Source organism: Synchiropus splendidus, chromosome 19 (genome assembly GCF_027744825.2).
Source record: "Synchiropus splendidus isolate RoL2022-P1 chromosome 19, RoL_Sspl_1.0, whole genome shotgun sequence".
In the NCBI taxonomy this organism is placed as follows: Eukaryota; Metazoa; Chordata; class Actinopteri; order Syngnathiformes; family Callionymidae; genus Synchiropus; species Synchiropus splendidus.
The window spans coordinates 17568274-17589728 of NC_071352.1; the positions used below are offsets into that span (position 1 = coordinate 17568274).

The 21455-nt window shown below is 52.9% G+C and overlaps 1 protein-coding gene across 7 annotated transcripts in view; it reads left to right on the forward strand.

Annotated features, from left to right (window-relative positions):
• The window catches only part of LOC128750661 (RNA binding protein fox-1 homolog 3-like), a 239191-nt gene that overhangs the window by 62543 nt on the left and 155193 nt on the right, over positions 1–21455 (forward strand). For 3 of the 7 annotated variants that reach the window (XM_053851052.1, XM_053851050.1, XM_053851053.1), the window contains exons 3-4: positions 10150–10251; positions 17763–17812. The exons of 3 other annotated variants lie outside the window; for them this stretch is intronic. The gene's annotated coding sequence lies outside the window, so the exon portion shown is untranslated. The remainder of the gene's footprint in view (positions 1–10149; positions 10252–17762; positions 17813–21455) is intronic. One more of the 7 variants, XM_053851049.1, reaches the window with a different exon arrangement.

A 21455-nucleotide genomic window follows, 5' to 3' on the forward strand; every position in this document is an offset into this window, starting at 1 on the left:
GGAGAGGCTGTCCCTGGTCATGTGGTTGAATCACGTCTGGCGCCCTCTGGAGTCTGGCCCGTCCCGAGCTGCGCCTGCTCACCGAGGAGGCGGCCGTGTTGTTGTCTTCCATCGTCTGATCCGAGAACATCGACACCAAAGTCTGCATCCTCGGTCAGCAGCCGTGCAGTGAGCTACCTCAGCTCTGATCAACACTGTTTCAGTGGAGGCTTGGTGGACAGCTGTCGAGCTCGGTGCAGCTGCCCTGCCTGGTAAATGAGCGGTGTGTGCGTGTGTGTGTCTGTCCTCCCTGCCTCCTCTTCCTCAGTACCTGTCACTGATGAGGCGCAGAGGAGAAGAATCAGCTTGAAACTGTCATCGGCCCTTTGAATCGGTCTCCCTCCTCCTCCTCCCCCCCTCCTCCCAATGTGCTTCACACACACTCTCTCCCTCTCTCGGTGTGTGTGTGTGTGTGACGGGGATGCAGAGTGTGTCAGGCAGCCAGCGTGTGCATCACCGCTGGAATCTTCGCCACCGACTCTTCATTCAGAGAGCAGACCTGCAGCCCGCTGTAGCCAATCGCCGCTCGCCCTCCCTCGCTCATTCACTCTGCTGCTGCTTCTCCCTTCTCTCTGGCTCCAGGTTTTCATTCTTTTGCGTCCTCCCGGAGTGTCCCTCGGTCTTCTCCCCCTCTCTCTCACACCTTCCGCACAGAGGTCCTGCAGCCTGGTCGAGCTAAGGGGAGGATGAAACTCTGACGCGTCAGCAGAGACACTGTGAGTACAACACCTGGATTAACACACGCACACGCACACGCACACGCACGCACACGGTCAGCCTTTGTTTCCTCCGCTCTGAGTTGAGTCCTGGGGGTCACTGTGTTGATTGCTGTTCTCATCTCAAATCCAGTGGAGGGGCTGTGGTGGTGTGAAAGATTCGGCGGAGGTTCTTGGGGCTGAGGTGTTCCGACCCTCTCCAGTTTTCCAACTTAATTCCCATAGTGAGGAAGTTCACACAGTGGAGGACCCAGATGACATTGGGCCCCGTGGGAGCAGCTGAGGAAGCACCTGGACCCCACACCGCTCCTCCAGGTCACATTCCCTTTCTCTTCAGCTGTTGCTGGAACCCAAACTCCAGCACAGCCGTTCACAGAGCTGGCGCTGAACCCATTTCAATACCTTGTACTTATACAGGCTTGTTGGTGGACCACTTTCCATTGGCTCTTTTGTCATGTTGCTGGAGCTCCAACAGCTAACAAGGTCCCACTGAATGTGCAGGAGCACCAATCCAAGCATGCTCGCGTTAGGACTGTTTTATTGAATGTCCACATCTATTCGTCGCTAATGTTTGACAAATGAAAATGTACATTCAGTGGAGATAAATGGTCTTCACGTTTGATGAGCTGACCATGTTCTTCTGCTGCTGGAATCACGTTTTTCTGCCGCTCTTGATGAAAAATCAGCTCAAACACACCATGATAAAACATATTCCAAACAGCAGCTAAAGACCATGAACGCAGCCTTCTAGCTAGCAGCTAACACGTCACAGCGGGAGAGCCAGTGATAATGACCATGGTTGTGGTCGTCGTGAAGAAGATGATGATGATGATGATGATGATGATGATGTGGCTTCCATGTGATGAAGGTGGTTCTACAGGTGATGATGATGATGATGATGATGATGTGGCTTCCATGTGATGAAGGTGGTTCTACAGGTGATGATGATGATGATGATGATGATGATGATGTGGCTTCCATGTGATGAAGGTGGTTCTACAGGTGATGATGATGATGATGATGATGATGTGGCTTCCATGTGATGAAGGTGGTTCTACAGGTGATGATGATGATGATGTGGCTTCCATGTGATGAAGGTGGTTCTACAGGTGATGATGATGATGATGATGATGATGATGTGGCTTCCATGTGATGAAGGTGGTTCTACAGGTGATGATGATGATGATGATGATGATGATGATGTGGCTTCCATGTGATGAAGGTGGTTCTACAGGTGATGATGATGATGATGATGATGATGATGATGTGGCTTCCATGTGATGAAGGTGGTTCTACAGGTGATGATGATGATGATGATGATGATGATGATGTGGCTTCCATGTGATGAAGGTGGTTCTACAGGTGATGATGATGATGATGATGATGATGTGGCTTCCATGTGATGAAGGTGGTTCTACAGGTGATGATGATGATGATGATGATGATGTGGCTTCCATGTGATGAAGGTGGTTCTACAGGTGATGATGATGATGATGTGGCTTCCATGTGATGAAGGTGGTTCTACAGGTGATGATGATGATGATGATGATGATGTGGCTTCCATGTGATGAAGGTGGTTCTACAGGTGATGATGATGATGATGTGGCTTCCATGTGATGAAGGTGACGATAAACGATTGAACCCTCTGTGACGCACCGTTCTCCAGGTTGCTGCTTCAGTGTTTGTGCTCGGGTGGAAAATGTCCATCAGCTGTGGAGGTCTTGTCCGACGTGGTGTTTGTGTGAAGGGGGCAGTTCTGCAGCAGCGAGGTGGATGATGTTCTGGTTCTGTAGCTGGCAATCTTCTCCCGACCGATTCAGTCCTGCAGGCTCCTGACAGTGTTATGGTTGTGAGGCAGGACTTGCCACCGGGTGACAGTTGAATCATCTCCCTGTTCCCCTTCATTACCGGCGGGCTTCTGCTCCCTGCAGGGTCACACAAAGTAACATTGAATATTTATGATATTGATGTCTGACTGTCAGAGACCCACACAGAGCGCTCGCTCTTCAGTGCTTTGGCTGGGGGGAGATGGACAGCCTGCGCCTGGTGATGGTCCAGTGCTGCTGAAGGTGCAGCCCAGAGACGCCAGTGGTGATGTGGTGTATGATGGTGGTGGTGGTGGTGGCAGGCGGAGCAGAGGGCTGTGATGGTGACCGTGATGAAGTGGAGCTCACGATGAAGGCTGTGGTGGTGCTCGTGAGGAAGACGATGGTGGAGCCGCCCACACATTTGGTGCTCAGACACGCTGGTGCTTCTGAGATGTGGTGTTGGTTGTTGGTCTCAGGTGGGCACATCATGTTGGAGGCGTGTCTCGCTGTCCTGGTCCGGTTCGCACCGTCGCCACACCACTTCACGTCACCTTCCTCCCCCGATGGGCCTGTGGAACAAAGCAGAAGAGCCGCCATGTTCATCGTGCCAATTCTCAGCTGAGCCACATTTAGCTGCCAAGAACAGTGCGAGAGCTCCGCGCTAATATTTCAGGCTCAGGACCCGCTCAGCCGGTCCTGCTCCATTAGAGATTGAAAAAAGAGAAGGGCAGCGTTAGAACCAGCGGAACTGTTCATTTGTGGCTGTGAAATCGTCCGGCGGCCCGTGACCCTGAAGCCACTGCGTCGGCAGAAGCACCGGCAGCAGAGGCTTGTTTGGCTCCACACTCTTCATCCGCAGGTCACAGTTCCGGTCACTCGCCGTGTCCTGCTGACGAACTGTTTGATGGTGAGATTTCTGCCGGCGTGGCGTGAGACAGGCCTCTCTTCTGTGGCGGCGCTTATCTGATCGGGCTGTCAGCGCTCGCTCCGTCATCTGCGCTCCAGGAAATTAGAGAGGAGAAACGTTTGACAGCACAATTTCACAAAACACTCCGGTTTCCCTCCATCCCTCCTTCGCGTCTTTAATTCCTCAGGAAAACAAACACTCATTTAACCAGTCAGCACTGAACAAGTCCGACGACACGGCGCGCTTGTCACGCTGACGGGTCTTTAACGCCGAAGACCTGCTGAACACCAGTCATTCCTCGCAGGTTAGCAACACGATAGAAGTCAGCCACACAATTGTTTAGTACAACCACCAGTCACTCGCAATATGTCACCGACGTATACCAGTGGAAGCGATACGAGTCACTCATACAAGTCGGGTCACAAACATAAGTCATTAAGACAAGTCACGTCAAGTTAACACAAGGCAGTCCCAAAATGTCACTCACACTGTCAGCAATACGCATCTCTCACACAAGTCACTAACACAATGCGACACAACACAAACGTGCAACACAAGTGTGAGTTACAATTCAAAAGAGCCTGCTAAATGAATGAACAGCACAACATTGTATAACCAGCAAAACACGAGGAAGAACAAGAAGAAGAAGGACGTTGGCTTGCAGCCAAAGATTGTGGTGGGACTGAGATTTGGGGCAGTGAACGTCAGGTGAGCAGAAGCACGGCAGGACTCCAGCTGGAGTCTCAGAGGTGATGTGGAATGTGTGCGAGCCAGTTGGAGCCAGAGAGAGAATCCAATAATTTCATTGTCATCGTTCTCCTTAACCTTTGCTGAGAGATTATTGACTCTGCTCCCCTCGCTGCTGCTGCTGCTGCTGCAGGACCAGATGATGAGTGAGTGTGTGTGTGTGTGTGTGCGTGCGCACCCCCCTCGTCCTCGCAGCTACCAACACTTTGTCTAACCTTTGCCTTCTGATCTCCGGTTGCCATGGTGATGGTAGCTGCATTGTTTGAGAGATGCTTGGCAGCGTTTTGTGGCTCGCAGGTCTGAAGTCCACCCAGGTCTTGATCTTTGTGCTCACACAGTCACTCCACCGCACGAGTCTGGCTCTGTCATGGCTTCTGCCTCTGTTTGAGCTCTGTTTGTCCTCTGAACCATCTTCAACATAATCAACTGTTCATGTCAACGTAAACACGCTTGTTTGTCGAGTCAACTGCACTCGAACCCGTGAGCTGGTGAGCTAGCTGTGACTGTCCTCGTCCTCTGGAGTCTGACCTCAGATGTTTGCGAGCTCCATGACGCGTCCTGCTCAGCCTCGATGTCTAGACATCCTTCCACCTGCCGACGAGTCTTTGTGAGCATCCATGAAGCCACCTGGAGTCAGAGTCAGGCGTCAGGATGTCTGATTTTCATTCCTTTCTTCTGACTCTGAGTCGACTGACTCAGACAACAAGAGGCTTGGAGAAGCTTGAAGGTTGTGTCCATGGTGACCCCGGGGTTCATCACTCCGAATGTTTGTGGGGACGAAGCCTGAAGAAGTCTGATCCTAATCCACCATGAGCTCATCAGGTGAGCGATTGTTCTCCTGGTCACATTGACTTGGGAAGTGATGGAGTCTTTCACCCCAACTCCTCAATGCATGTGCGCAGCAGAGAAACCTGAGATCTGATCTGCCGTCACGTCCTGGCGTCCACTGCTCGGTGTATCTACTGCGGAACCACCTTCTCGCCCTCAGAGCCGCTCTCCCACGGTGGTGCCACTGAAGTGTTCGGCTCCCAACTGAAGAAACCATGTTGAAGTCTCACAGATGGGTGAAGAACGGCCAGCGCTTGAGCCCGGGATCGTTGCAGGAGACGTGTGAAGTCATTAAAAGTGGAACTGGCGTAGCAGCAGCCTCCGTGCTCGACGCCTGAGTTTGTCACTCCTCTCGATGGTCTCTCCAAACTCGGCGCCGCACAAACAAAAAGACCTCTGCGTTTGAAAAATGATTGAGCCACGACTTGTCAGCGTGGACCTGCCGTCGCCCTTGAATGCTAATTATGGGATGTTCATGCAAAGACACGCGCGCACTCCCGGAGGAGCGCCGGCTGGATTCCTCCGACTCTCAGTGTGTGTGTGTGTGTGTGTGCGTCTTCCTGCATGTCGTCGCATCACGAAGTTTCAGCAGAGACGGACACACAAACACGACAGCAGTAAACTGAATGAGATTTGCCGATTCGCTCCCCCCCACCCCCACACCGTGACTCAATGTCCGACGGCAGGAACTCCGGTCGGATCTGCAGTCTTTACTGAATTTGTTATTGTGTCGACTTGGAGGCACAGCCGTCTGTTATCTCTGGTAATGAAATCAGACTTGAACTCTAGTTTTCTTCTGCTGCCTCGCGAGGTGTCATGACTCTCTCCGTTCAGTATTGTGCATGACACCAACAAAACCATCGTGGCTCAGATCCCGTCGGCTTCGCCCTGCGTCACCATGGTGAGGACGTGAAACCTGCCCGAGCGCTCTTCCGTATGTTCCTGAGCCACCACCTGCCGCACCAGGACTCACTCGTGTGACCCACGTGGTCCTTGAGGCTGACTCGATTCTTCTTTATGAATCACCAGGATTCACTCTACGTGTCATTTGGCACGTCTTACAAGTCTCTGGACGTGTTTGAGGAATGTATTCCAGGCTCCTTCCTGCAGCGGCTGACTGGTTCTTCCCTCACTGCTGCTCTGGAGACCAAGTTGCTCCTGTCAACAAAGTCGCGACATGATGATTGTGAAACAATGAATCACTCGAATGATCAAAACAGGACACATGTTGCCTCAAACTTTGAAAAGAGCCTGAGACGTCTGGGCGGCCATTACCCTCCAAAAGCAAAGTGAGGGACTGCACGTGTCAAGGGTGAATCTTCTTCCTCCTGGTTGCCAGAACACCTCCCGAGCTAAGCGAGCTAACACAAAAGAAAAACGACCGACGTGGCCGACGCTGGGTGGAGAGGTGCGCGGGTGAAGGAGACGGAGAGCAGCGTCGTGAAGCTAAAGGTTTCCAGTCCCTCCAGATGATCGGCGATAAACACAGAGTCTGTTGACGTCCCTCCTTAGCTGAGCTGTCAGCCGCCGGCCTTTCATCCTCACCGCGCTCATGTCCACAATTATCTGGCCGAGATGTTGCTGGGAGAGAGGCAGCGTCTGCGAGGCATGGCTCCAGCTGGAGGTGGGCTGATGGCCCGGGTCCGCGCCTGTGACTGGCTCTTCAAGGCAGTGATGTCACTTCCTGCTGAGTTCTTCATAGTCCTTTCATTCAGAACTCAAGACAGCTCAAATAACACAGCGAATGGACTTGCACAACACGATGTTAACACAAGGCCCCGGCCCCAAGCCTCCGCTTAAAGGACGTTTGCACGGTCTGGTCGTCCCTGGTGGCTCTGCTTCAGTCCTCCCGAACGTGTCTGGTGAGGTCCATCATCTGGATGACAGAGTGCACACTTTGATGCTCACATTAACTGCTTTTGTGTGTGAGATAAAAGTCCCCAATAATGGCCCTGGTGATGGAGTGACACCCGGGTAACAAATTGGCCCTCTGTGATAACAACCCCCCTGCGAGAAGGCGACTGCTGCGGCGCGTGAGGGTCTGCGCTGGCGGCCCGTCGCAGAGAAGTGAACCAGGATGGATGGTGTGGGTCCGTAACGGCCGCTCTGTACATGACAAAGTGACCAAACCTGGCAACCTTCATCCTCATTGGCGGAGCAAAAGGGCATCAGCCGACAAGCCGCCCGGAGATAACGGAGGTCTGTCGGCTTAATAAATTGCATCACCCTCCGCAGGCCGCGAGCACAGCGAGCCGTCTCCGTGACAACCTGCTTTTTAACTTGTGCAAAAACATATTGATGGGAGGCGGAGGAGTCGTGGGAGGTGATGTCTGCCTACGCCACTCTTCCAGCGTTACACAAGCGCTTAGTGTCAAGTCTAAAAGCGTCTCCACAACAAGGCTGTGGGGAGGCCCATCCAGAGCCGCTCCAAGTCTCTCACCGATGAACTCCCAGCTAACACCTTTGACACCCAAACTACTGAATGACCGTGACTGGTGTAGGCGCGAGCCCAGGTCCATGTGCTTTGGGTGACGCTGTGAAGATGCGAGGAAGTCACCGATTTTAACTTCGTCTCTGGAAATCAAGTTCAGGGAAAACCAACCAACTTTCAGGTGCTCTGAGAAATGTCGGCAATTCCCTTGTCATCTGCCCTTCCACCTTTACTTACATAACTGTGTCTATACAAGCCTCGTTGAGCTCAACACAAATTCTGCAGTGCAATTTTCGGACAGCGCCTGAACGCACCACTCTCTGACCTGCTCCTCTCACTGCCAGGGTTTTAGAAACAAAACACATGTGACAGATGAACCCATCAAGGCAAGAAATGGAGGAGAAATGTCTCCAGACGTACCGATAATTTGGTGGGATCATGTGAGGGCAGCCGGCTTTGTCAGAAAGCAGGTGGTCACATGGTGGCCCTGGTTCCTCAGGTTCCTTCCTCTGATCTGTCAGACGTTACACAAAGAGCGCGCGACCTGGCCACGTGGGTGTCGTCGTGGACAGGCTCGTGGCTCGGCCGATCAAAGCACAGGGGAGTTGAGCTTGTCCTCACGGCCGCTCGAGCCAACCCGGCTCTGCACTGATCGTAGGAGAAGGATTAGTTACGCTGCCGTTCATCACCCCTCCAGTTGACGTCAGAGCGTCTACCTTTCGCTGTCTTGCGTGCCGTTCTGTCCAAGAGGGCTTAGTCCTACCTGATACATGCAGTGGGCTGGAGTGAAGTGGCGTCCCACGTGTCGGCGCTGAGCTGCTTCCTCACGAGAGTCCGGAGGTCTGCCCTGGTGGAGCATCATGTCGGAGACACTGGAGCTGAATCCCATTGAAATGGAGCACGGACGAGGAGTCCGCTGGCAGGTCAGAAGACGCTCCCCCGTCGCTGCTCTCAAACAACACTCTGCTTTGTGGAGAAGCGGTGCCCTTCGTACCAAACGTTCTGATGTTTAATTTATCGGCGGAGCCCCGGGGGGAGCTCCTAACAACAGAGACAAAGACAAAAGGAAGGAGAGGCAGGAGAGTTCAGAGAAGTGAGATGTTTGCTGCTGCATGTGCCTTGAGTGATGGATGGTGGGGGCACTTTGATGCACTGGCGCCTCAAGCCTGACGTCAGCTCACAGGAAGAGCCGAGTCCATGGTGCTGGTGAGCTGAGTGGACTTTAAGTTTGGTTGGTGAACACCGGTATCTTCAGCCACACGCCTCATGGCCACGATGCCACTGCCGTTTGGACGCCGCCATGTCTAACAAGATCGGACGCTGCCAGAGTTCCTCTAGCAAAGTTCTGGCACGCGCTCGACTACAGGCTGAGCCGACACGGCTCCAGATCTCAGACATGGATTGAGGCGACTCCCCTCAGACGGAGCTAAATTGGTCAGCAGCGGAGGATGGCAGGAAGTGGAGTGGTGCCGAGGGAAGCACTGATGTGCCGCAGCCAAACACAAGCATGGCTCCCTTGTATTGATCCATCTTGGAGCACGGAGGGTGGGGAGGAGGGGGAGAGGTGGAGGACACTTCTGCAGATCCGCACCAGCTCGATGACAGCCAGGTGTTGCAAGCTCAACTTCTGCCTTCTCTTCATCTCATCTCCCAACTTGAAAGACACATTGTTTGATATTGTTTGTGTAGAGTGAGCTGTGTCGTGTCAGTGGTGAGTTTGGTGCTTGAGAGACCGTCCCTCGAGGTTTCCTGGTGCTGAGCAGTCTGTGGCCGTGGTCATCAAAAATGATGAGGGCTCAGGACGCACACCGTCTCAAACGTATGTGTCCCATGCGTTCCTCGCCGCGTGGCCTCGTGGCCGGCGGAGGTGCTGACGTGCAGGGGAGCGGCCGTCTTCGAGGTCAGTGTTGATGCTGTGTCCCGCGGCGGCCTCTCAAACCAAAGGTCACCTCTGAGCACCTCTTTACAGCCTTGTACTCACTTTATAGGCGTCCACGTTTCACAGCGGCTGTAATTGTGCCCATTGTGCAGCCTGGTGTTCCTCCTCACCCCGAGGTCTTTCTTGGAGTTGATGGATGGCAGGCACGTCCCTCTCCTCACTGGTGACATGCAAGAAGTAGACCCAACAGGAAGTCCTCATCTTGACCAGAGAAGCTCTCGAACTTCAGGTCAAAGACGGATCAGAGTTTTGTGGCGTCTGTGCTCCTTTCATTTGCCTCCTCGCTTGCTTTATTGTGACGCGTCGGTAGCCATGGAAACCATGCCAACTGTCGGGGTGACCCTGCACTGTGACTCCGCTTTTGTGCGCAAGTGTTTTCTTTGAGTGATTAAATGTTCAAAAGCAAATTGAGGTCCTGCTGCTTTCAACTTCTCGATGCTGTTGCCTTGCTGCATGGTTCTGGCCACAGGTGCCAGCCTGCGCGCACCGAAATCCCCTTCCATGTCCGAGCTGTTCTCGCAGCGTCTGTCTGTCTGTCTGTCTGTTGAATCCAACACTTGGACTCTCTTCTGAGAAGTACACGAGCCGCTGAATTGTCCTGATTTCAAGTCAGTCTGCCCTCTCCCGCGACTGACCTTTGACCCTGCCTGACTCTTGGAGTCAGTGTTGGCTGCCGACCGTCCGTCTGTTTGGGGGTTTCCCGGCGGAATATTTAAAGCTCTTTCTCTCCACAGATAATTGCTCACAGGATCTGCCGGCGAAGGTCGGCCAAGATTCCCGCCGGCGCAGCCAAAGTGAAATCTGCAGGACCACAATTACCTGCCGGCGAATGACAGGTAGGAAATAACTCGGAAGAGTCTCCTGCTGTATCACCGCCGACACCTGCTGGCAGGACGGCGCGCGCTGCTCTCCATCGCTCTTCAATGGAGGCTGATGATGGAATGAGATTAACCTCCGCGCGTTCGGCTCCTGTCGGCGACAAGGTTGAGCTGCATGTGCCAACACTCACGCTATTATTCTGCCATTATTCCCCTCGACGAGGGCTCTCACTGGTCCTGCACCTCAGCTGCGTCCCGCGCGTGACCTCCACACAGACACTGTTCTCGGTGTCTGGCGTGCACATCGTTGCTCTACGACATGGTGTGCTCTTGACTTATTGACCACTGCTGCACTGATGATGGAGCTTGGGCTTCTGCTACGATCACTTCTGCTCTTGATTTGGTCAATGGTACGTCCTCTTCTAGAAGTCCCACGAGTGCGCGTCTGCCATTGTAGCGCCTCTGGTATTGTTGCATTCCAGAGCTCGTGATACCAGCTGTTACTGCTTCAGATACCACATCTGCAGCCGCTGAGTGAATAAACGCCGCAGCAGTTCCACCACAGTGCCTCAGATTCTCCTCCCAGTGCTCACTGACCAGAGTCGGCTGCAGATCAAGGCGGCCGGCGTGTTCGCGCGGCGCTTGATGTGGAAATGTCAGCTCATTTCAAAAAAGCTGCTGTTTTATTCATTTCCCTGGGCTCCCTACAACCAGGTCAGCAGGTAGGTGGCGCTCAGGCCTCCAGCTAGATCTTCTCAGAAGACAGAAGAGTGCAATAAAGCCACCAGGGAAAATGATCACTAAATCACAGCAGGCGTCGCGGCCTGCTCTGGACTGTGTGAATGTTGTAGGCAAAGTGATGGTGTTCAACAGTTTCATCTGGAACGATTGTGAAGCTGCTTCCAATCACTTGAGCTGACTGCTTCTGTGAGCCGGTGAGTGTGTGTTGGAGGAGCTGCGCAGCACTCAGATCGTTGAAGTCAAACGCTGCTTGAAACCGTCGAACAGATGTCGGCCAACAGTATCCTTGGACCATGGGAGAGCAACAGACCGGAGCTACAGACCTGATTCCTGGTGGACTGAACACGCGCCGGCGATCCACTGGAGCGGCTGCCGTTACATGGGCCCCCTGAGGCGAACAGCCGCGCTGACCGATGTCTACACAGGCTCTAACGTGCTCAGGACGAGGCCACCGTGTCGTCGCCGTCGCTCCTGTTCAGGTGACCTCGCTGGCTTGCCTCTGGTGAGCAGCTCATCCCTCCGGTGGTGATGGTGGACGTCATTGACGTTGAAATCACACGACCGCATCCCACTTGTTTGGCCACACAGGCTGCACCCGCTCATGTGGTGTCTGCGAGGCCCATCACGGTACGGCGAGTGTGTTGTGTTGTGTTGCGAAAACCCATCCCACCCAAAACCCATCATCTGCTTTAATGATGTCGCTGGGCGCCGCGTTCCCTTCGCCTGCTTCCCATTAACGGCCGGGGGACGGGACGTTGTCAACACTCCAGACTCAAACAAGGAGCTGCCAAATCAGCTGCTTTCATCGATTCAAACAATTGCTGCCATTAGCATATTGGTAGGGGCCGCGCTGTAACGCCTGTGGCCTTTGACGTGCGAAGGAAGAGCAGCTCACATGGTCCCGCCTTATTTATCAGCTGACATTTGGCCGAGGCCCGACGGCGCCGGCGCTGCGCTTTAATTAAAGGTCCAACCTCCTCACTGGATGACAAATTGACTGGTTCAGCTCGGAGAAGTGGAGCGGCGTGTGGGTCCGCCCGCTCCCAGATAAGGAGCGCCACCTGACGCGGGGGGGGGGATTTGAATAATGAAAGAATCTATTTGTCCGCTTGAGTGAAAATAAAATAATGTTGAATTTTTCATGTCCGGAAAGGAAGCCCATCCCAGGACTTATTTGGGACGGAAACCCAGCAAAATATGTTTCTCCTTGGAATCCTAAAATATAAAACATTTGCTCAGGATTCCGTTTTTCTAGATTTCACATTTTGCTACTCTAAAATCTTTCAAATGTAAATGAAGTTTGAAGGCATCTGTGTGATCAGAAGATGCCAGCTGATTTCTTTTTTTTCTCGGGGGCTCCAGTTCGGATCAGCTCCTCCAGTGCAGTTCCCCGTCCGCCTCAGTGAGGAGCACCATCCTCCCGCGTGTAAACGCCTGACAGAAATGGCTGGTTCTCTGGAGCGCCACACTGCTTCCTGTCGAGCTTCTGGTGACCTTCTGCTTGGCAAATGTAACTCGGCAGGAAGCTGCGGATGTGTAATGGTGCGTCGCCTGGTTATTTTACGGCAGGATGGAGATGGTGTCCACTTTGCATGGTTCCTTTCCTCCATCTCTCTTTCAACCCGGAGCGCAGCACCACTGGTAGAATGACTTTGTTTGGCGTGATCACTTCTGCAAACATGTGGGATCAACAGGTGGGCTCTGGTCCGAACTCCTCTGGATGTCACGCTGCCTGGCTTTGTTGGCTCCAGATATCCAGTCCTGCTCGCTCCGACCATGACTCCAGTCAGCCAGAACAAGACGTCCAGAGAATGTTTCATTTCATAGAAATACAGTGGGGTGTATCAGTGTCCTGCTGACAAGTGAAAGAAGGACCTCTAATTGGCCCTGCGCGCTAATGAGTTTGCCACTAATGAAGGGGCCGTGTTCCAGCCGGCGGAGGAGACACCCGCGAGGCAAACCTGCACTGTCTTGAATGAGGAGCCTTGATAAACCTTCAAAGCTGCTGAGCCTCCAATCTGCTATCAGTCTGTGAGTGTGAGTGAGTGTGAGTGTGTGAGTGTGTGTGTGTGTGTGAGTGTGTGTGTGTGTGTGTGAGTGTGTGTGTGTGTGGGTGTGTGTGTGTGTGTGTGTGTGTGTGTGTGAGTGTGAGTGTGTGTGTGTGTGTGAGTGAGTGTGTGTGAGTGTGTGTGAGTGTGTGTGTGTGTGTGAGTGTGTGTGAGTGTGTGTGTGTGTGTGTGAGTGTGTGTGTGTGTGGGTGTGTGTGTGTGTGAGTGAGTGTGTGTGAGTGAGTGTGACTGTGTGTGTGTGGACGGTGAAGCAGATGCCAAGTGTTTCCAGTCCGTGGCCCAGAGCTGCAGCAGAAATCTACCGTCACGTCCTCATCAAAGGTTTTCACAGCGCTGCGTCGACCTGACTCTCGCTGGGCGGAGCAGGACGTTTCTGGGTCATCCCGTGTCTGACTTCAGAGCCAGTGTCACAGAGTGGAACCAGCCTGTGCTTGGGAAGAGCAGAGATGATGTCCGGAGGTGGGGCCACCTGCCCTGTGTCTGGAGCGCCCCCTGCTTCCTGGAAGACGCTGGTGAAACCACACCGTTGGAAACTCGGGAAACTTTCCCCCTTTCTGGATCTCTGTATCGGGACAGAAGTTTGGGTCTCTGAATGTTGGAGTCATTCTCTTTGTCTGTGCGGCGGATGGTGCTCTCGGCCCTTTCATCATCAGGACTGGGTCCGCTCCAGGACGTCCCAGCTCCCTGGCTTCAGCTGCTCCGCTGCAGCAGACGTGCTGCTGCTGCTGCTGCTGTTATGTTCCTGACAGACGGCGGTCTGTTTGGCCTCGCCGCAGCGCCTGTCAGAACTAACTCCACTTAATTGACTGCAAGCGAAGGAGCCGCTGGATTGCTGCTGTCAGGAAGTGACGCGGCTCCATCTGTGCGCAGGAGCTGGGCGACAGCACAAATCTGTTGCGCTGGAATGGGCTCAAGCTTCAGGAAGAGAGGGAGGAGCGAGGGAACCAAGCGGCGCTGCTGCTGCTGCTGGCTTTCTGAGCAGCTGTCGGAGCCCACACACCCGGGTGATGGTCAGATGGGCGGAGACCTGAGAAGATGGAGGTCGCGCCGTGACCACCTGACAGGACAAACAGGAAGTGGCAACTCCAGGTTCGACTTTCACAAGAGTTCAAGGACCGATGCGCAACAGAAGGTGCCATGCAGCAATAAACATGCAAATTGGTCAAATATAAAGCAACCAACTCTGCTGTAAGAAGCTTGGATGAAGACAGTTGAACAAGTTAAGCAGGGCTGGGTTACCGCTGACACCAGGTGTTTCTCTCTCTCTATTTACCTGATGCCGGGTCCCTGCACGTGCCTCATTCCAGATGACATGACAGACGTCCTGGGGTCGTCCACGCCCAGCTTCAGCGAAATGATCGCGCATAGCTGACGGCCGTCCGTCAAACACGACGGCTGGTTGTCACATTTGTTTTTGACGAGAAACTTGGTGGCGCAACCCGAGTGACGCTCGGGCGCGGCCGTCAACTGCGCATGGCGGGCGACTGACACCAGCTGCCAAACACGTCGGCACGCCGTCGCTCTTTAGCGTGACAGCGCTCTGACTGCTCGTGCTCACGCTCTTGTTTACCTGCCGCCGTCGTGCAGCACCGGGTCGCGCTCGCACCAAGTCAACACACAGGCACGCACACACCAGAACAACGTACAACCTTTTCTTGTTCCGGATATTGCACTTTAATTCAGCGGCCAGTCTCTTTTGATTCTATGTGATAAACAGAATCTTTTTTTCCCATCAATTTTACTTTGATATATATATATATATTTAATGCTTTTATTCTGATCACTTGATCAAGTTTTGTGTCTCATCAAAGCAGTTTTTAGTGTAATTTCTACTCAACGTTTTCATCATTTTGGTATCTTATACGTTTTATTCAGATCTTTCATCACATTCACGGTCATCATGTTGATCACTTGCTGAACTGTGTGTCATTTCAAACTTTGATTGAGTTGGATTTTAAAGTACCAATTATGGAGAAGCAAGATAAAAAAAATGTGGAATTAATCGCTGATACAGAAATGTAAACCGTATCATTGATGGTATGAAAAATGGAGAATAATTGTTCGATTAGCAGAGAAAATAAAGAAAGGCGAACAGACAGAAAATGAAAGAAGACATGAAGACACGAAGAAAAAAAGTGGTATAAATCTGTCGATAAATTCTGGATATTATTCCAACTACGAATGACAATAATAAGAATGAAGTTAACCTCAAGAGATCTGAATAAAACCAAGAGAGCTGGATACAGAAAGGACACACCTGTTCTGTCGAGTGACGCTGTGACGGCGTGAAGAGCTCTTGGACTCTCAGTGGCTCCAGATGTGAGTGCATCAGTCCTGCGTTCATCAAGTTGGTATTTGCTGACATCATGTCGCTCGTGAACGTGACGCCGATCTCTCCGCTTCATCAGCAACAGCTGGAGCCGACGTGTCTCGCGCTGATGAATCTGGGCCCGGAGAGCGTGCTGACCACGCCTGGCCTTCCTGTGTCAGAGTCCAAGTCTTGACCACTGTGGTCCGGCTTGTTGAATCCACATCTATACGTTCATGCACCAGTTCCCGAGGAGGTAGGAATCGTTGGCTAGAAGAGGATGGAGGCAGCGACTGTAGAGACTCATCTGGCCGTGTAGGTGGGACCCAGCCATGCGGCGATGTCACTGGCTCGCCGGGGTGAATGAGTCCGTGACTCCATGATTGTGTGAATGCACTGGTCCAGCGTCACCACTCTGGGCCGACACCATTTGTCCTCCATAGTCTGATCCATGTTTGTGACTCATGGGTTAAAGTACAAGCCTGCTGAGAAAGTCCCGTCGTGACTGTTGTCAAAGTCGAGCTGCGGAGCCGTCGACTGGCCGACAAGGTCGGGGGAGACTGCGGCGCACTGGGATTCATTATTGACTATAAAGTATCGGATCATCAATTTCTGTCCCAGCACATCACAGCGCTCTGTCATCGACTTGCCGTCTTTGAAGAAGAACACCATCCTGGCTAATATTCCCAACGTCAGGACTTGGAGGGAGAAGCAGGCGTTTCATCGGCTGCTTGTTCATTCCGCAGCGCCGGCGCCTTGTTGTCGACGGCAGAGAATTGCATCTGGACGTGAAGGAGAAAGTGAAAGTCGTGGAATTCATCAGCTCAAGTTTCTCTCTTCAGTGGAAGTCAGAAACAGACTTTTATGATGATTGACTTTCCTGCTGCCGTGACGAGGCGCAGCGGTCAGAGTCGCGGACGTATGCGGGACACTCTCTTCGTGAAAAGGTCCAGAAGACTTTGTCCACTCCTTGTCAACCAAAGGTCTGCGGGGATGACGTTGAGGAAGAAAGTGGCTGACTCAAATGACATGGCTCGTACTGAAGAAACTACTTCTGGTCATGGATGAGAGACTTGGAGTAGAGCTCTCTGTGACGTGTGAGTGAAACAAGTGTCGCTGGATTTTATAGAGACGCGGTGTGACGAAACCAAACGATGGCGTGGAACCTGTATAGATCATTCGAGATGCAAACGCGTCAGTGGCAGCGGTGCTCCCAGAAGCCTCAGCGACCAGCGCAAGAATAGCTCACCTCCGCCGGCGGCTCTCGCTTATTTACACACTGCTTCTTTTCTCTCTCCGTTGATCTGTTTTCTTCCCTCGTCTTCATAGCGAGCAGAGAAATTATTAGCGACTGGTTCTCGGAGCTGAAGTCTAGTGAAGTTGCTGTGCAAAGCAGGTGAAGCTTCCGCCTAATTGACGCGCGCTGTGGCGGCGTCCTGCGAGTGAAGGAAGCGCGCAAGCTGCAGTTAATGATGAGCGCTTGTGAGCTGGATGGATCCCAAGCCTTCACCGCCGCTGTCACACTCGCTTCTCGTATGAAGCGTTGGACTGGAAGCTACCCTCAAGTTACGAGGGGTTAGCCTTCATCATTAGCTGGATGCTGACTGAAGTGTCAGTGCCACCAGTAGCTTCATCCCTGCTAATGGTGACAACAGCAGTTCTATGCTAACAATGTCACACGGCACTGAATTCAGATGTGTCCATCATGTGTCTCCTGCAGACCCTCCAAAGAGCACTGGCCTTCAAGTCGTGCTCCTTCCTAGAGTGAGTTTTTTGTCCGTAGCCATGAGCGCTGAGAGTCAGAGAATCAATAAAAATCGTTGTAGGTGGTTCTGGCCAACCATCTCTGAGGCCAGACGGCTCTTCAAACTTCCCACTGCTATGAAATACCATCCACTCCCTGACTCGGTCCCTTGCAGCGCCACGGTCCGGGTCTGTCAGGGAGAAGGGGTCGGTGATGATGGCAGCAGGAAGGAACAAGAAGCGGAGCAGGACACGCCACCCAGGGGTCACACGCGATCAGGACAGAACATGAGGGGAAGTTATCGGAGCGAGCGTCGCTTCAGGAGCCACTCCATTAGCTGGCCAGGACCTTTTGTCTGAACTGAGCTGGTCACATATTGGAATCACTTTCCTCTCGGACCGGAGGTCAGCGCGCTGCTGCTGAATAGCACCCTGCTTGAAGACCATTCAAATGTGGCCATGGAAAGAGTCCAAACCAAAGGCTCCGTGTTGTGGTGCATTGGCTTCCTTTAACGTGGCGCCTCACGTGTTGAAGACGACGCTTATAGTTGCCTTGAGAAGTCGCCAGTCGTCGCACCGGCTACGTTGTTTCCTGCTCATTCTTCCTGGTATGAAATGAGTTCTCATCTGGGAACAGAAGTCAAGACTTGTCTCTTTATTCTTGGCAGGACTTGGACCTCAAGGAGACGGACTGAAGCGGCACTCCAGAGCTCTGCAGGTAGGACCGGTCCTTTCTCTCCTCTGCTGCGGCGGCTCGGCTGTTTCCAAGTGTTGTGCCGGTCAGCTTTGTTCTTCATGCTTCTGGTCGACGGTCATGTTTGGATGAGCACCAGAGCTGACAAATACCTGACGTCGATGGGACAAGAGCAGTTCAGGAGCCGTGTCACACTCCATGTGTGTGTCCATTTTGAAAAGAGCTGAGCTACTAGAGATGCCATGTCAGCGACGAACGCCATGTGAATTCCTCTTGATCGAGTTCAGTGTCATCGGCACACACACACACACACACACGCTTATTTCTGGCCTCAGTCCCACACTCTGATGTGATGACTCAGCAGGAAACTCCACGGCCCGTTTGGCTGATTCACACTGCTGCACAAATAGAAAGAGCTGCGGCTCCTCTGCACTCCACAGAGAGTGGGAGACCCGCCGCTCGTTCCTCAGTGCCGTGCACATCTGTATTGGGTGGCTCCCTCCAGAGCTGCGGTCACGTGGGGCAGCGATGGGATGATTTAAGCTAGACGTCCATGAGTCCAGTGAGTCTGTCCCTCAGCCGTGGAGCGTTGGCAGGGGCGTAATGGTGTGTGCCCAACGGTCTTCGGGAGGGTACCACTTCAGCATGCTTGCAGTCATGGCCCCTTGAGACGAGCAGCAGGGTGCCGGCCTCGTACAGGACAAAGTCAGTACACGAGTCAAACCGTCCCGTCTGAGGAGGAGAAGCACCTTGTCTTGACGGGACGATGGTGATGTCTGTTCCATATAAGCAACATCACTGCTTCTTGTATTGTGTTTTTACAGGAAGGACTTGTGCCTTTACAGAGCAAATGTTAGGCGAACTAACGTGTTCCAGCCACTTTCTATCTTTCTCTAACAAACACATGTACACGCTGCCTCCACACATGAGGAAACGACTCCACTTCTGTGGATATGCCATACCTGCAGTTTCTGTTCATGTCAACACCATCGTCGAGTTCTTTCCACTTGGTGCCAACTTCAAATCCAACCTCGGAGGGCTCTGTAACCCCTAGTTCAACATGGACAGTTATCATGTACCTGAAGTGTTTCGTCACACACTTTCAAATAAAATCGGTGGCAAACGCACACAGTCACTAAACAAACAATCACAAAACTATCGGTGTCTTTAGCTCCTCCCGCTTCGCTGCAGAGGGGTTTCATCCGCAAATAGACATCGACCTGCCTTAAAACCTAAGATCCAAACAGTACAAAGCTTCAGACTTTCATTTGTGGCAATGTTCAACCGCTACTGACCTGTAAAAACAAAGGATGAGTGTCTCGTATTCCAGCCAATTTATGAAGGGGAAACAGGAAGTCCGTCCTCTAATAGCGACTGGAGGCCGCGACTCCAGTGTCAAAGGTTCCACCTGCTGCACCCAATACCTTTTCAGGACCAGGATTCGGTGATAACAACAGTGATATTAAAATATGAAGTGTTCTTTTGTGGAGAACAAAACTCTTGGAATGAAAGAAGAATTGTAGTGAACAAGCAGTGTGGCACTATGGGATGGCCGGTGCTTCTCTGAGGAACCGTCTTTGAGGATCTGTGCTTGTGTGTTGGAGGAGCCGTTGCTGTGTGGATCCACTTTCTTGCCTCTCGATGAGCAACAACTACAAGTATGAGAGTAGAAGCATGGCACCAGTGCCAAACAAACATTCCATGTTTGAGCCCCACTGTCGTAAACGGAACCAATTGTGTTCGTACGAGAAGATCTTGACTGGTCAGTCCCTGCGAGAACAAGGTCGCGGATGTCTGCTGGGGGTCTGGAGTAGAGTGGACAGAGCCATGGTGGGGTGTCTCCTGGATGTGGCTCGATGGTATGGACGGATCGAGAGATGATGTCTCAGCCGACGTGGAACTTGGCCACTCTCCTATCCTGAGAAGAGCTGGAGGAGGACCCTGGATGGCAGGAGGTCCGGACCTTGCTTCAGCAGCTACCTCACAACCTTGGATAAGCAGAAGATGATGGATGTGTCCACGTCTGTGACAACATCTGTGTCCTTGAACCTCGCAGCTGTCCAGTGCAGGAGCAGCTCCACGTTGTTGTTTTTAGGAATTCAACTCCTCAGATCCGACCTCTCATGAAAATACACTCTGTTTGTTGTTTTGCTCCGACACACGTGTGTATTTCACTGTGATGTGATGAGTCAGCAGGAAACTCCACAGCCCATTTGACTGTAAGAAAAGAGCCGCTCTGCCGAGAGATGAAACTACCAGCTCATTCCAAGTGTATTTCTATGTCACCGCTTCCCTCTGTTTGGCTGGACGGCTCCCTCCAGTCCTGTGGTCACATGACCGCGCCTGAGCTCCCGGCCCAGACACACGGAAGAGGTGTGCTGCAGAACGGCGGGCCTGAGAGGATTATCTGGCTCAGTGGATCCAGCAGGTGCCACGAATCCCAGCCGGAAGACGGACGCTTCCTCGCCGCAATTAGACCGTGCAGCTTCTCCAGTGGTTTAGCAGGAAGCTGGTGAAATCATCCGCCTCGTTTCACGTCCGTCACTTTCCAGGAGCGAAGGTGCTGACATTTACATTCTGTGCTCCTAATTGAATTCTTTGTACATTTCAATCCAATTGCGATCGCAGTTGCCACCAGGTGACGTGCGTTACGGAGGTCTCCTTCAGCATGAGCACATCAAACACTGTCCTGTCTGAGGCCAGGTGGTGGGGCCAGCGTCTTCTGGGTCTGAGCCGAGCCTCCTCCCGGTCTGACCGTGTTTTTAGCTTGAAGCCCGACCGTGCACCAGTGGGAGCGTCACTCCCGCCCACGTCAGTCCTCAGCCGAGGTGTCTACCGTAGGTCAACTAGGGAGCTCTTTGCCCCCGTCCGTCAAGTGCTGAGAGTGTGAAATGAATGTGGTGGATGACAGTGCAAGTTCCTGGTGGTTCAGATGAAATTGTACAGCCTGGTGGTTGAGCTCGGAGCATATGTTGCCTGAAGATGTGTTGCGCTTGAGCTGGCTGGGTCACTGACTGGTGTTGCTTGTGGGAGCTTGTGCTGTAGTTTGGCTGTCTGGAGGTGAAACTCCTCGACTTTGCCAACTTCCGTCACAATTGAACCCACCACCTCAAGTCAGGAGGACAAGCCTTGTCACCGACGTCCGCGGGACATTAGTGCCGCTACTTTTGGTTCAGCCTCTGCCTTCCTTCACCTCTTCGGCGTTCCCTGTCGAGCACACACCCCGAGGTAACCGTGGGCACTGGAGCCCCACATCTTTGTCGTCCAGGACAAATTGGGAGCGAGCGGCTCATTTACTCGTCATGAGTGGACGGAGTGTGTAAACAAGTGCAAAGACTCCCAAGGGCGTTCCTGCATAAATAATGACTCTGAGAGATGTTTGCTGCTGCTGGTGCACGGCCTCACCTGACTCCGCGACCACATCCAGCAGAAGTCATGCCAGTACAGTGCCGTCCCCTCTGGTGGAGGTGTGTGGCCGTGCGTCGCGGAGCGGCGGCGGTGATGGTGAGGCCGGCACATGCTGGAGGGCCAGGTGCTGGTGTTGGCTCCTCAGGGATCACGTTCCTCCTTCCACCACAGTCCAATTCAGAGTCTGGTCGGCACACAAGCGTGCCGGCGCTCGTCCCACTGTGTGTCGAATGGTTCGGGGGAGGCGGCGGCAGGGAGC